General features: G+C 44.5%; 1 long non-coding RNA gene across 1 annotated transcript in view; it reads left to right on the top strand.

Annotated features, from left to right (window-relative positions):
* LOC139059725 (uncharacterized) overlaps positions 1-1,599 on the top strand; it is a 117,841-nt gene extending 116,242 nt beyond the window's left edge. The window contains exon 4 of the long non-coding RNA XR_011514320.1: positions 1,509-1,599. This is a non-coding gene — a long non-coding RNA (uncharacterized lncRNA). The remainder of the gene's footprint in view (positions 1-1,508) is intronic.
* The last annotated feature ends 11,858 nt before the right edge of the window (positions 1,600-13,457 follow it).

The following is a 13,457-nucleotide window of genomic DNA, read 5'->3' as shown; positions in this document are numbered from 1 at the left end:
ACGATTAGACCAACTACGCAACCAAAATTTACAAGTTGTCACATAGGCCTATGCAGTGAAACTAAAAACGAAGCCTGGATTGCCCATTTTCTCTCTGTGTTGCTTCGAAAAAATTGTCGTCGCAAATCTGATGATTTGCAATACTTTGTTTAGCAGACAGTAACAGTAACCAGACAACAGTAACTAGACAGCAGTAACCAGACAATAACCGTAACCAGGGCAATATTATTCAAGGTGTACCAAAAAACTACCAGAAAATGTTTTCCGATAAACGGTATAACAAGACTTATTTTTTTTTTGTCATTTAGAAATACGCAGAGTGGCATAGTTCTGCCACCAAATAATCTTGTCGTTGGATAGCACAGAAGTCATATGTAGGCTAAATAGGTGCGAACAGCTCACCGTAGTCTGCACATTGGAGCATCATTGCATGTTATAAGTGTAACATCGAGGTCATAATAATAATAATAATAATAATAATAATAATAATAATAATAATAATAATAATAATAATAATAATAATAATAATAATAATAATAATAATAATAATAATAATAATAATAATAATAATAATAATAATAATAATAATAATAATAATAATAACAACAACAACAACAACAACAACAACAACAACAACAACAACAACAACAACAACAACAACAACAACAACAACAACAACAACAACAACAACAACAACAATAATAATAATAATAATAATAATAATAATAATAATAATAATAATAATAATAATAATAATAATAATTTGTTTTGAAAACATATACGCAGTTAACAGGAAAGGGAAAGCTAGGAGCAGGCTGGCAACTGGCACCGGAAGGGGCACAACTCCTGCTTAGTCTTCTGAAGGCAGGTGACAGCAACGCAGTAATGGAAGATAGGAAGGAGGGGATAGAAAGTAGAACGCAGTACAGATCACACACAGTAGGGCCGGTCGCTGGAGCTAACGCAACTACAGAATGTTGAATGTTCACGCTACAGACGTGAACCTAAGTTAGCTAACTCTTGAAAGGTAAGTAGGGCGCGATGGGCCTGATCACCTTTAGACGCACAACCATTTATGAAAACGGTCATTTATGAAAACATAAAAAACGAACGCATCCAAATATTGAGCCCCTTGAAACACCACGGCTTGCAATATACGTAGCGTCCGAGCGGACATGCACTATTTTTTTTTAACGTGAAGCTTTGTTTGAATAGTGTTCCCACGTTTCGAGTGGTGGCTGCAATAACGTGTGAACTTAGGTTGGTTGGTACATGTACAGCGCTTCGTCTGTCTTAGTCACGTGCCGTTGTTCAGCGCTGTTACTCGTTTTCTCCAAAGTGATGGCTACTAACCGCTGTGTTGTTGCCGATTATACAACTTGAATCACTGAGTATGTCCCACTAGTTATGTTCCCAACTAGAAAACTTGGGCCACTGCATGTGTCAGAATAGACAACCTAAGCCGTTGGATATGTACAACGGACAATGTTGCCACTGCGTATGTCCAGATTCTAGGCAAACCAAAGAAAAGGTCTCCAATCCATGCTGTGAATATAGCTGGACAGCGAAGCTGTAAACGACAACTGGAACAATTACCCATTGCGAGGTAAGTTGAAATTATTGACGTGGTGACGTTCACGTGCACTGTACCTAATTATTGTCCTAAAACGTTCCAACGGCCGCGACTTGGGTTGCGGCGCTACTTCGTGCACCTACAAAGAGTGGACCAGAGAGAAGGAAAATTCGCCGCACCTCGTATGCACGCTGCTCTTCAGGAGTCTTCCACCATATGTGGTCTTCCCATAGCACTGTCACAACACAAATCAAGTGCTAGGCGGGTTCTTCTTTTACGTACGAAAGTGTAGTTACGTCACTCCCTGCTTCGTATGCTACAGTCAAGTTGCCGTCGCCACGGCAGCTTGCGCAACAGTAATCGCTACCGGAAAGCGTGTGGGAGGAGCGCTACGTGCTTCTCATTGAATGTAGGCGCAGGAGCGCCTTGTCATCAATGATGTGGTTCAAAGGCGTCTTTTGAGCTTGTTCTTTATTGAAAGGTATGCTGTTCAGTATGTTGTATACGTAATGAAAAAAAATGTAGGCACTGTTCACTTCACTTTGCTGAGTGCTTGTAGCCTCTGCCTTACGGGGGTGCGAGCCACAGCATTTGGGAGTATGAGCCGTTAAAGATCGTAGTTTTCTGTCGACGTTACGCCATGAAGAAATCCCGGAATCTTAGCGATAGACAGTTTCGCTGTAAAAGAAAGATTCCCCAGAATGGGTGCCATTGGGTGGATGCCCGAACAGTTGACAATCAGCAGAAGATGCAAGAGATGGAGAATTCAACAACAGAAAATTGAGGAAGTCGGCTACAAGGAAGTGATGAAGTGAGCAATAGAAGCAGACGATTAGGGGAGAAAGAAGTTAAGTAAGAAGAGAGCGAGAAGGGGGACCAGGTCTCGCATAGAGCAGGGGATCCTTGAGCGGCACGCAAGTGATGAAAGGTAAGGGCAGACTCAGCCAAGACTCATCTTCCTCGTCCTTCAGCTTTACTCTGACACGCTTCTGCGATATATGCTCAAGCTCCTCGATTTACGCGCTCTCGTCGATCAAATCGGACTCTTCTGGTTGGTCGCCTGATAGGTCGCCTACGCCTCTGCTTAGCCCACGACACGCTCTCACTTCGGCCCCTCTGAAATTTCAGTAATTATCAACAAAAACTTTGCTTATAATCGATTCGCACACATGCGTGAGATCCGCCTGCCGTTTTCTGTAGCGATGCCTCCTATACGGTTGAAAACAACTGTATGTTGTTAGAAGCAGCCTGAGGAAGCGTGCAGTCGTTTTTTGTGCTGTTCTTAATTAATTAGTCTGCAATTTCGAATTTACTAAATTGTTAATTGTTATATTTACCGGAGATATCTTAACAAGAGGTTTCAGAACAAGATCGAAAACATCAAATTCGAATCGTTTTGGCATGACCTTATTATGCATGACTCTTTCTTACGCGTTTAAAGGTAAGCCCACGAAACAAAATTAAAAAAAAATAATGATAATAAAGAGAAGACACGAATTGGCAGCTGCTTTCGGCAGCTGTGTGGCAAAGAAAATGATTCAGCCCTGGTAGTGTGCCGTTTCGATCTCGAATATGGCACGTCACGTTCCTTTGAGCTAGCTGCTACATTCATGCCCACGTTGGGGTTCGCCTCACGCGGCAAATTGATAGCGTGCGCTGCGATTATTGATAACTTCGCTTTGGTAGACCGTTTACCGGCGCCGCAAAGACTCGTGCGCTCAGACGCGAGGATCTCCCTTAATAAGAATTTCGCGGCCACACCAGGCTACACGCCCCGTAAACGCTCTGGTGCCACCGGGTTGGGCGTGGAGCGGGCGCAGTTGCTTTGGAGCGTGTTAGAGAGCAGCACTGATGCGGCGCACAAGCAGGAAGCTAGTTCGATGTTTCGTTTATTTTGTGGGCTTTCTTTCATAATCATCATAATCAGCCTGGTTACGCCCACTGCAGGGCAAAGGCCTCTCCCATACTTCTCCAACAACCCCGGTCATGTACTAATTGTGGCCATGCCGTCCCTGCAAACTTCTTAATCTCATCCGCCCACCTAACTTTCTGCCGCCCCCTGCTACGCTTCCCTTCCCTTGGTATCCAGTCCGTAACCCTTAATGACCATCGGTTATCTTCCCTCCTCATTACATGTCCTGCCCATGCCCATTCCTTTTTCTTGATTTCAACTAAGATGTCATTAACTCGCGTTTGTTCCCTCACCCAATCTGCTCTTTTCTTATCCCTTAACGTTACACCTATCATTCTTCTTTCCATAGCTCGTTGCGTCGTCCTCAATTTGAGTAGAACCCTTTTTGTAAGCCTCCAGGTTTCTGCCCCGTAGGTGAGTACTGGTAAGACACAGCTGTTACATACTTTTCTCTTGAGGGATAATGGCAACCTGCTGTTCATGATCTGAGAATGCCTGCCAAACGCACCCCAGCCCATTCTTATTCTTCTGATTATTTCCGTCTCATGATCCGTATCCGCCGTCACTACCTTTGTTTCCTTTCTTTCTTTGTGTGTGGCTTTCTTTAGCCACACACAAAAAAAGGAAAAGCCACACAGTCGTTATTGCGACGCAAAGAATTGAAGTGGATGTTTTTGAATGCGTAATAACACATAATATTGACGCATATGCCGTATAAATTGCAATTAAGAGGTTAGTAAATAATCAGGACAGAGTAATTAAACAAAAACAACACAGAAACGCTGGACGCTTCTTCAGATTACTTCTAACGATATACAAGCTGTTTAATTCATCGAGAAGGCCTCAACAATCTTTTAAAACTCTCTTCGTGATAGCTGGATACCATATATGGTCCGGAATAACACCCTGATATGCGAACCTAACTTTCGCGTTGATGCAAGGGATCTTCGAAACGCGAACACAGAGCTTCAATAAATGCCGTACATTTCGAGTTCTGGCACTAATGCGTAGTGTAGCAACAAAGCGAAAGCGTTTCAACGTTTAATCAACATAATCATACCGCCTTCCGTCCTCAAATACAGCAGCAACATAAAAAAAGCAAGAAGAGAAAACTTGGTTTGATTTAATCATGCACCCTTGCATAATGCCATGTTGTTACCGCAACTGTTAAGAGAGAGAGAGAGAGATAGAGACAGAGAGAGAGATTCTTTAATGGTTGCAGGAGATGTTTGCCTGGCGATATGCCTAGCGTAACGGCCGAAGAAAGAAGGGGGAATGGTTGCGATGTCGAGTGTATATGCTTACAGGGGCTACACCTTGCCTACCAATGTAATCTTGAAGCACATGATAAACAATATAAACAAATAAGAAGCCGTAGTCCAATTTCAACTTAATTAGCGAAGAAAACAACGGTTGTCAGCACGTCGATCAGACTGGAAAGCGTATGGCTGACGCAGTCTCGCCGAAAGAAGCAGCTTGAACCACCCCGCTTTCGGCGTTGACGTTAAATGTATTGACCGCTTTAAAGGACATTAAAGTGAATCCTCTTTCGGCATCACAGATTGCCCGACTTTTCTTATTGGGGCTCACAGCATAGGACGCCTGGGCGTCTCGTCGTTCACGTTTGTTCTTGACTCTCTTTTCTTGCTCCCTATCCCTTACTAAGTAAGGCAAGCTGCTCAATCCCTTAAATTTCTGTAGGAGAACGTAAAGGAAGCTATAAACACTAGAATAAAAATAATCGAATACACGTTGCTGGTAATAAATTACCTTTCACCTTTAAAGAAACAGGGGTTGCGTTCTCATGCTGTATACTGGTATGGCTGAGATATTGTGATTAAATAAAATATCTGCAATCGAAGTGACAAAGGCCTCATGTTCTGTAGATATGCTTAAGCTCCCATGACAGAGGAAAAGCCCAGGAAACATTTTCTTAAAGACTGAAATATTGCAGCGCTTTGAAGGCTAAGAACTATACAGAGAGCAAAGGGACGGCACCTGATCCCGTTGGTGCCGGGCCTATTGTTCACGCGAGAGCTGGCTGGTAGACTAGCATTCCTTTACTTTACCTCTGAACAACTCGAGGTAACAGGCTTGGTGCTTAGAATGATGGTAATACAATTTTAACGTTGAAACATAGGAATTAGTTTTTAAAATATATGTACGGCAGTTAAACGAAAAAAAAAAACCGCGTCCAAATCGGTCACAGACGCCTCCAAGAGAAAGCCTTCTACTTCGATATGGCCGCAAAATACGCGATAGTCAATACTTGTTCGCGGAATAAAATGCGATATTGCGGTGGAAGACGCAACTAGATTTCTGAGGCATGATAGCAAATTCAATATGCTGCCACAACTAAAAAAGTTATTTCACCAATCATTGGGGTTGTAGGATTGTATCTAGAATGATGTGGGCTGTTCGAAGAGCTTGGATAGTGCTTTCTCTGGCAGCAAACAGCGGTGCTTGGGAAATGAAATTGGTGGCCAGCCTATATTGATGCGCAGAAAGTCATTCTTACGATACGCGTATCGCCAAACAATAACAGGCTTAGTGTTCCGAAGAACGTCAAAAAATATATGTGGACCTCATGTGAGCCCTTGTTCTTATCGCATCGCCAGCAGCTTGTGCCCGCACACACCAAAGGGATGCCGGATGATATGTCCCAGCAACGAACCTGCCCTCTTTTGATCTCTGAGCGAAGCAAATATTACGCTCTGCCGAAAGGCAGGAAGCAAGGCCATGTCCGGTTTCGCAGTCACCGTTGGAAGCGAAGCCAACCTCTTAGTAAAGCTGTAAGGATTACGTTCCAAGTGATGGTGGGATGGCGTAATGAAAAAAAAGATAAGCCTTGCGCTCCCGGCGAGAGGTATAGAAAGAATAAGGAATCGTGCTTTGGGGACAAAAAGATCGATAAAAATCAAATGTGTATTCGGAATCGTGGCTTTAATTTCTTTATATTCTGACCCGTCTTGTGATAAACTACTTTTTCGTTTTCCTGTGAGAACCTGCATTTGCACTAAGAGGTTGACCGGCTGGCGTTGCTTGTTTTTGCTAAAGGAAATTAGTAGCATACGAAGCCACTTTTTGTGATTCATTCATGGAGCTCTTGGATTAGTTGAAAACAAGGATATTTGTTTAAATCAGGTGCTTTAACGGAATGAACTGCAACTACCTGCATAAAAGAAAGGCAATGTCCAGGTGGTCAATTAAAGGTATTCATTAATTGACTTACTAGTTACCCAGATTAGGGTACATGTGGCAATAGTGAAATTGAAGCCAAACAGTAGCAAAGTTATTGTTTGTCCAGAAATCGTATGGCTAGCACCACTTTTGAGATATACCAGGTGTGTATTTTTATCCACGAAATTTTTAAATATTGCCTGTGGCTGATAGCACAATTCCCTTGAACTCTTGAACTAAATTACTCTATGAGGTAAATTACTAGTACGAAGAGTCAAAGTGCCTAATGAAATAAGTAACATAATAGCACTCATTAAGTTTGTATTTATCTGTTTTACGGTGCATATCGCAATTCGCGAATTGCAGCCGATGAGTTCGCAAGGTGTATTTAACGAATTGCAACGAATTCTCAAGATGGCAGCAGCTTCAAGATAATATTAAAAGTGTGTGACGAAATACACGGGTATTGCAGTTACTTTTGTGCTTCAATGCGTAAAGTAGCGTCTTATGGTGCAGCTAAATAAAAAAGAACCCTATATGGCTTTAAAGTACGCTGCGAAATACACTGGCGTTCCGACTCACAGTCTCCTGAAAGCGCGCGTCAAGAAGTTCGAGACAATTTTAACTGAAACGGCAATGCACCTTTTAGCAGATTTTGAGGACGAGCAAGTGTGGCGCTACGCTTAATATTTCAGCTATAAGCAGACTTGTTCCACTTCGGTTTCGCCATTGCAACATGTGTCCTAGAGTGAAAATGTGTATCACTAATGTATTTTTAATTAGCCACTTATAGATTGTGATGTGTTGCGCAAGTTACGTGGCCCTCTTTTGGTTTTTGCTTTCAATAGATGAAGCGCCAACACTGACGGCACACTAGGAAGGAACAAAGACAGGACAAGGCGCGGACAAGACAGGAAGCGCCTTGTCCTGTCTTTGTTCCTTCCTAGTGTGCCGTCACTGTTGGCGCTTTATCTATTGAAAGATATGCACCATCTAGCCCCACAACGTGTTTTACTGCTTTAGGTAAGTGTTCTGGACATGCCGAATTGCAACATATGCTCCATGCGATTTAAGATATTAAAAAGAATCTAGATAATACACGCGGTATACAGGGTGTATAAACTTCGTGAAACGTTCTACCTATAGTAATTCAATAGATTGCGTCAATAAATTTTTCTGAGGGAACAAGTCGTATACCATTCGCACAGCACAGTATTTCTGAATTTCAGGAGGGGCGTTAAAGCACAGAAAGAAAGAAAGAAAGAAAGAAAGAAAGAAAGAAAGAAAGAAAGAAAGAAAGAAAGAAAGAAAGAAAGAAAGAAAGAAAGAAAGAAAGAAAGAAAGAAAGAAAGAAAGAGAAAACTGCCCATAAGCTTTACACTCGATGGCAGTCCATTTATAAGGAAATGTTCAGGAAAACCATAACCCAGGTATAGTCTTGGTATGGAGCAGGGATCAGCTTAAAAAAAAAAAAAGAAACACTGACTATCCCCATCGGTGGATGTAAATAGGAATAATCACTTAGTATGTTGCGACGGGCTGTTAGAGCCCGTGGAGAAGCAACGGAAAGCGAAATTTCAATTAGTCTGGGGGAGAAATACTGAAACGGATGGAAGTCATTACCAGCAGCCTTGAGTATTGCGATATAGGTTGCATCGACTTCAGTTTAGTGTTTATTATCTCCGAGTGTATGCAGAAAATTCATCGAGTGAAAAAAGCTGTATAATGAACTTGTTACCTCCGTCGTAAATTGGCTTCACAGCTGAAAAATACGCAACAAGTATATTGTATCGGCAGTCCCTTTTCATTGGGAACCGAGTCGTCATTCATTGAAAACATTCAAATTACTAACAGAAAAATGCCGGATAGAAAGGCTGAATCTAAAGGCGGACAGGCAGAAATTTCCTCATGCAGACTCCTTAGCGCCGTGACGCGCATTCGAAGTCCTCGTTCCCCTTGGTGGCAAAACGCGGTACCACATTCCGCATCTAAATTTCCTTTACCGACCCATCTCAAAACCCGCGGACGAAGGAAGGTTTCTCCGCAGAAAAGTAGCCTCACTTCGCTTTACAAACTTTTGTATACCCTGTTTACCGGAGGCGTTTTTGTGGACGCAATGACAACCTCGCAAAGCGGAAGCTCGTATCTCCTTCCCACATTGCCTCACACTAGCGTTGTTTCCACGCTAACTTCGCATCTAGGGCACATCCTTGGCGTTGTCTGGCGGTGCTTTCCAAGCATCCTCTTGGAGACGAGGGGGCGGCGGGCCCTACTTTACAAGTACGTGCATGCGCTTGCATTTGCCCTTCCGCCGAAGGGCGTCTTAGAGCCCCAAGAGGAGGCAAGGGGAGGCGCCTTTTCCCTTGACAGTGCCCGCAGCGTCACTTGCAGGAAGAGAGGAGGCGAAGTTATGCCTTCTTTATTATGCATACATGCCGTGGAGACGTCATGCTTGCGACGCGGCTACTGTGGCTCGCTCCTGACGCTCTTCGCATGTCTTCTCGGAAGAGACGTGTAGGCGCGCTTTTGTCGGAAGGGGGGGGGGGGAGGCGAAAACGCATAAATGCAGAAGGGGATGTTGCCTTTTCCATCGGATGGGCAAATACGCTCTCCTACTGCTCGGTGATCCGCTTTTAACGTCACGCCTCTCTCTCCTTGGCGCTCTCTGGCACTTGACGTTCTTTTGACACGCAGCGGTGAGTGGAAGAGCGCATATAGTCGGAAGAAGAGCTTGACATTTACTCCCGATATTGATCGGCGGAATGTTTACGCACAGATTACGACTTCTGAAAAAAAAAACATTTAATTATGCCGAAATCGTCAAAGACGGTTCTCTAAGTAGGCTATGTTTATACCGTTTTGTGCCGTTCTGTGCTTGCATTCGCTTATTGTATTATCATGTTGAAGCGTAGTCGTCTTATGTGGCGGTTGCGCAGTTGCACCTTGCACTTAAGCGCGGACATGACAGCAAGACGCGGGACTGTGCGTGAACTCTGTCAAAAAGAAAGCTTTGCCTTAGAGGTGGCATTCGTGCGCTTGCACGTGTTTGTATGCACTTGCCTACATGGGTGCTTGCGCTTGCGTGCGTGATGGGTGATTGGTGATTGGTGATGGGTGATGATGGGTGATGGGTGCGTGAAGAGGTGGGTGATTTACGTTTCTAGTTGTAAATGATGATCATCAAGGGTGCTTTGGAAGGCTAACTACGTCGCGATTCCGCATATTTTGCTGTTGCGGCAGGGATCTTCGCCTAACGCGAGAAGAGTGGTTGGCACGGGTACTTAGATGTAGGTGCACGTTAGAGAATCCCAGGTGGTCTAAATTTTCGGCGCCCACACTACGGTGTGTCTCATAATCAGATCGTGTTTTTCTTAAAACCCCAGAATAAAAACAACTTCCAGCGCCGTTTATGCTTTCGTTCAGAATCATATATAACCCATGTGAAGCCCGCCAATAAATTGGGGAGCGTGATCACATGAATGCACGTGTCTGTGCGTATCAGGTCGCTTCGTGTCAAGCGTTGCCTGTTAAATTTCGTGTAGTATAAAGCGACATTTGGAGCGAAGAATATAGCTTTCACTTCGGTGTCAAAATATTTAAAGCAAATACCTTTCTTTGGCTTTTCACCTTGCTGCTACACCTATAGGATGACAAAATGGTGATGCGGCTAGGGTGGCGTTCAGGGCATGCAATCCAACAAGCCCATCGACTACGATGTCAATTTCTGGAAAATGAAGGAATAAGGGCTTATTTAGCTTAGTTACACGGCTCCAGTGCCGAATCCAACTCCATGCAGGAGTAAGTTAAACGTCTCAGTTCACATCAGGGACCTCTGTCCCACTCTCGAAAAGTCTCAGCTTTTAATCCCGTCGTCTTCCCTGGGCGAGTCGACTAGGGAATCTGAAGACTGTCCAGCAGGAAATCACCATCGTCGCCTCCGTTGCGTTACCACGCCCATGCTATCCATAACCCGCAGTAGCTCTGCCTCGAAGAAAGTGGTTTGGAATTTTTGGCAAAAAAAAAAAAAAATCATCCGGTGACACCTTGTTCATTCGTCGTTGCCCGCCCTGTCTTTCGCCCAGTCGGCCAGGTGAAGGGCGGGCTGAGGTCCTTTCGTGGAACCCTGCAACAGCTGGTTTACACACTGTCTTGACGGCTGGATAAGTGCCGAGGGTTGGGTGGTGATTTGACTCGTCTAATTAACTGCGCCTATCCGTTCGTTGTCGTGGTTCCCTCCCGTTCATCCTTTTCTCCGGTTTCCAGGTAATGGTGGGGTGAGCGCTTTTAGTCGTTTTCTTCGCCGCGTTGACGTCTGGATAAGAGGTGCGGTGGTTTGACAGGCGGCAAACGTACAATTAACACCCTTGGTGGTGTTGAGACGTAACAACGGCGAGCCCAGGTGGCGCATGTCGCGTCTCTGCGTCACCTGAGCTGACGTTGGCGGTGCGCGTTGGCCACTGACGTCAACTGCAAGTCTTTTGTCGATATGCGCCGTTCACGCAGATATCGCTGCGAGAAGGAAGCGCATATGTGCAGCCGTTGCCCTGTCGTTGTCGTCACGCTGTCGCCGTGCAATAGTCGTCACGCCGCGCTCGAGGCGGCGCCACTGTCGTTATCGTCACGCCGTCATATCGTCAACCGAGATATGACCGTCAACCGTCATATCGTCGACGGTCATTTGCGCCGCCATCAACAAGCACTTTTCTCCACGTCAGCAGTATTCTTCGAAGTTACTGCTAGTTTGTGTGTTTCATTCCGGCTGTCCACATAAGTTATTCGCTTATGTTGACAATAATCTTAGTTGGTTTCTGCAACAATTTTTTTTTGAATGTGTGCGTAATGCAAGGACTTAGCAGTCCGAGTTGTGACGTCACACAGTGAAAGGACAGCCAATACGAAGACATGTGGGCAGCAAAACTTGTAGCATCGCTGTTTGTTGCGTTCGTGCTTCAGTCGCGTCAGGCTTCGCGTCCACACGCGGGCTCTCCCATCTGTGTCTATATCATGTTGGAATTTCAGGCTGCCTGCCTCGTCTGTGAGAATAGGCCTATATTCGCTAAGTTATTTGTTCGATATATTTCAAAACGTCAAACAATGGGCGCCGGGCAATCGATTAATGAGAGCGCATTATAGGGAAAGCCTCAGCCTTTCATCATTAGTATGTGCGAATATTGTGTAGGCGGTCCTCTCTTCCGTTTAAGGCAACGTCAGATTAATATCCACTTCATTATAATTAATGTTGCCGAAATTAGAACGCTATTAAACCATCATTTATAACTGCTTACGTTTTATTATTTTTTGGATTGTCTACGAGCGCGAGTGATGGCTATGGTAAAAGGAGTGACAGAAAGGCGAGAAGCTTTAGTGATACAAATCCACACAGGAGTGACCGAGTTCTCCACCGCACTGGAGGCCTCGGTCTATGGTGGAGTTCTTAGTCCAGGATCCCGCGAAGAAGTGCTAAAATTCCAACACCAAAGTTGTACTGGAAGTTGTGGAAGTTCTCGTGAATTAATTCTTTAACTCAGCAGCGAGAACGTGGCAGAGACAAAAGAAAAATGACTGAGCGATGCTGAGGACATTTCCTGTTCCATGAAGCCACTTCTTTTGTTTTATAAAGTCAATCTCCGTTCCTTTTAATGTTCTAACCCAATGTACTTCAATATCCACTGCTCTGATAGCTAGTGCCCGGCATTCGCCCCGTGCAGGGTAGCCAACCGGAACTAGCTCTGGTTAACCTCTCTGCCTTTCTATGCACCATTTCTCTCTCTGTCTCTCTCTCTTTCTCTCTACTGTTTCAATTCTGTCGCGCATGTGCAGAGTCGGTATAAATTTAAGTGCGGGGGAGTAAATACCGTAGGAAAGGAAAGTACACGTCATGTTCGGTATTCGTTCTTTCCTCCGCACCACGTCACACTGCTTAATTCCCGTAAGAAGATATACACACGCAAACAACAAGCCATGCAAGGAAGCCCTCTAGACAAACAACAACAATCTAGCCACGAGTGCAGTGAACGAGTCACCGCCGAGACGAAAGTCCTCCGTCGTGCCGCCTGGTGTTGTAGAAACGAAGGAGCATAAAAAAGACGCGTTCTAAACGTGTGGCGCCACGGGAAGCTCCTGACATGCACTTAAAGTGCAAATAAGACGGGTGACTGTACAGCGGTAAAACATTCAAACGATGAGGACAATGCGCAAGAATGCCATAATAGCTGCCGAAGTCGGCGGGCTGACGCAGCGCAAACAGACGCGCCAACCCGCTCGTTTGAGAAAACCTAATTTGCACCAACAGCACAGGGCAGACGAAAGTGCAGAATAAAGAAAAAGGCAGGTTGTGCAATGGGAGCAGACAGAGAACTCTCTTTTACGTCTAGCAAACCCGGTTAAAGGGCACCTAATTCGGTCGCTGACGTATTCAACGTCCGGAGCCAATAAACAAAACGGGGAATAGCGTGCGGAGTTTGCAAACGAGCCTTCTCGATTCGACCAAATTGCGTTTCGATTCAGCGTTGTGCTCAATTCTACGGCTGCTATGACGGCTTGGCTTTGGTTCTCGTAGTGTGTTCGTTCAAACTTTAAAGTTGAAAAAAGCACTTCTTGAAATTTAAATTTTAGCGAAAAGAGATTTGTGACTCTATTAGAATGCTAACTACGCGCTTGAAGTGTTGCAGAGTATAAAAAACAACAGCTGAAGCGTAGAATCGTGCTATTACAAGATTGAAATAACTTATAGCTAAGCACTGATTTTTAAAAAATATTCTGTGAGAGAAACGCTGAGGCCTTTCTATAGCT

The sequence above is a fragment of the Dermacentor albipictus genome, chromosome 4, assembly GCF_038994185.2.
Source record: "Dermacentor albipictus isolate Rhodes 1998 colony chromosome 4, USDA_Dalb.pri_finalv2, whole genome shotgun sequence".
In the NCBI taxonomy this organism is placed as follows: Eukaryota; Metazoa; Arthropoda; class Arachnida; order Ixodida; family Ixodidae; genus Dermacentor; species Dermacentor albipictus.
This window is presented reverse-complemented; position numbering and strand designations above follow the sequence as displayed.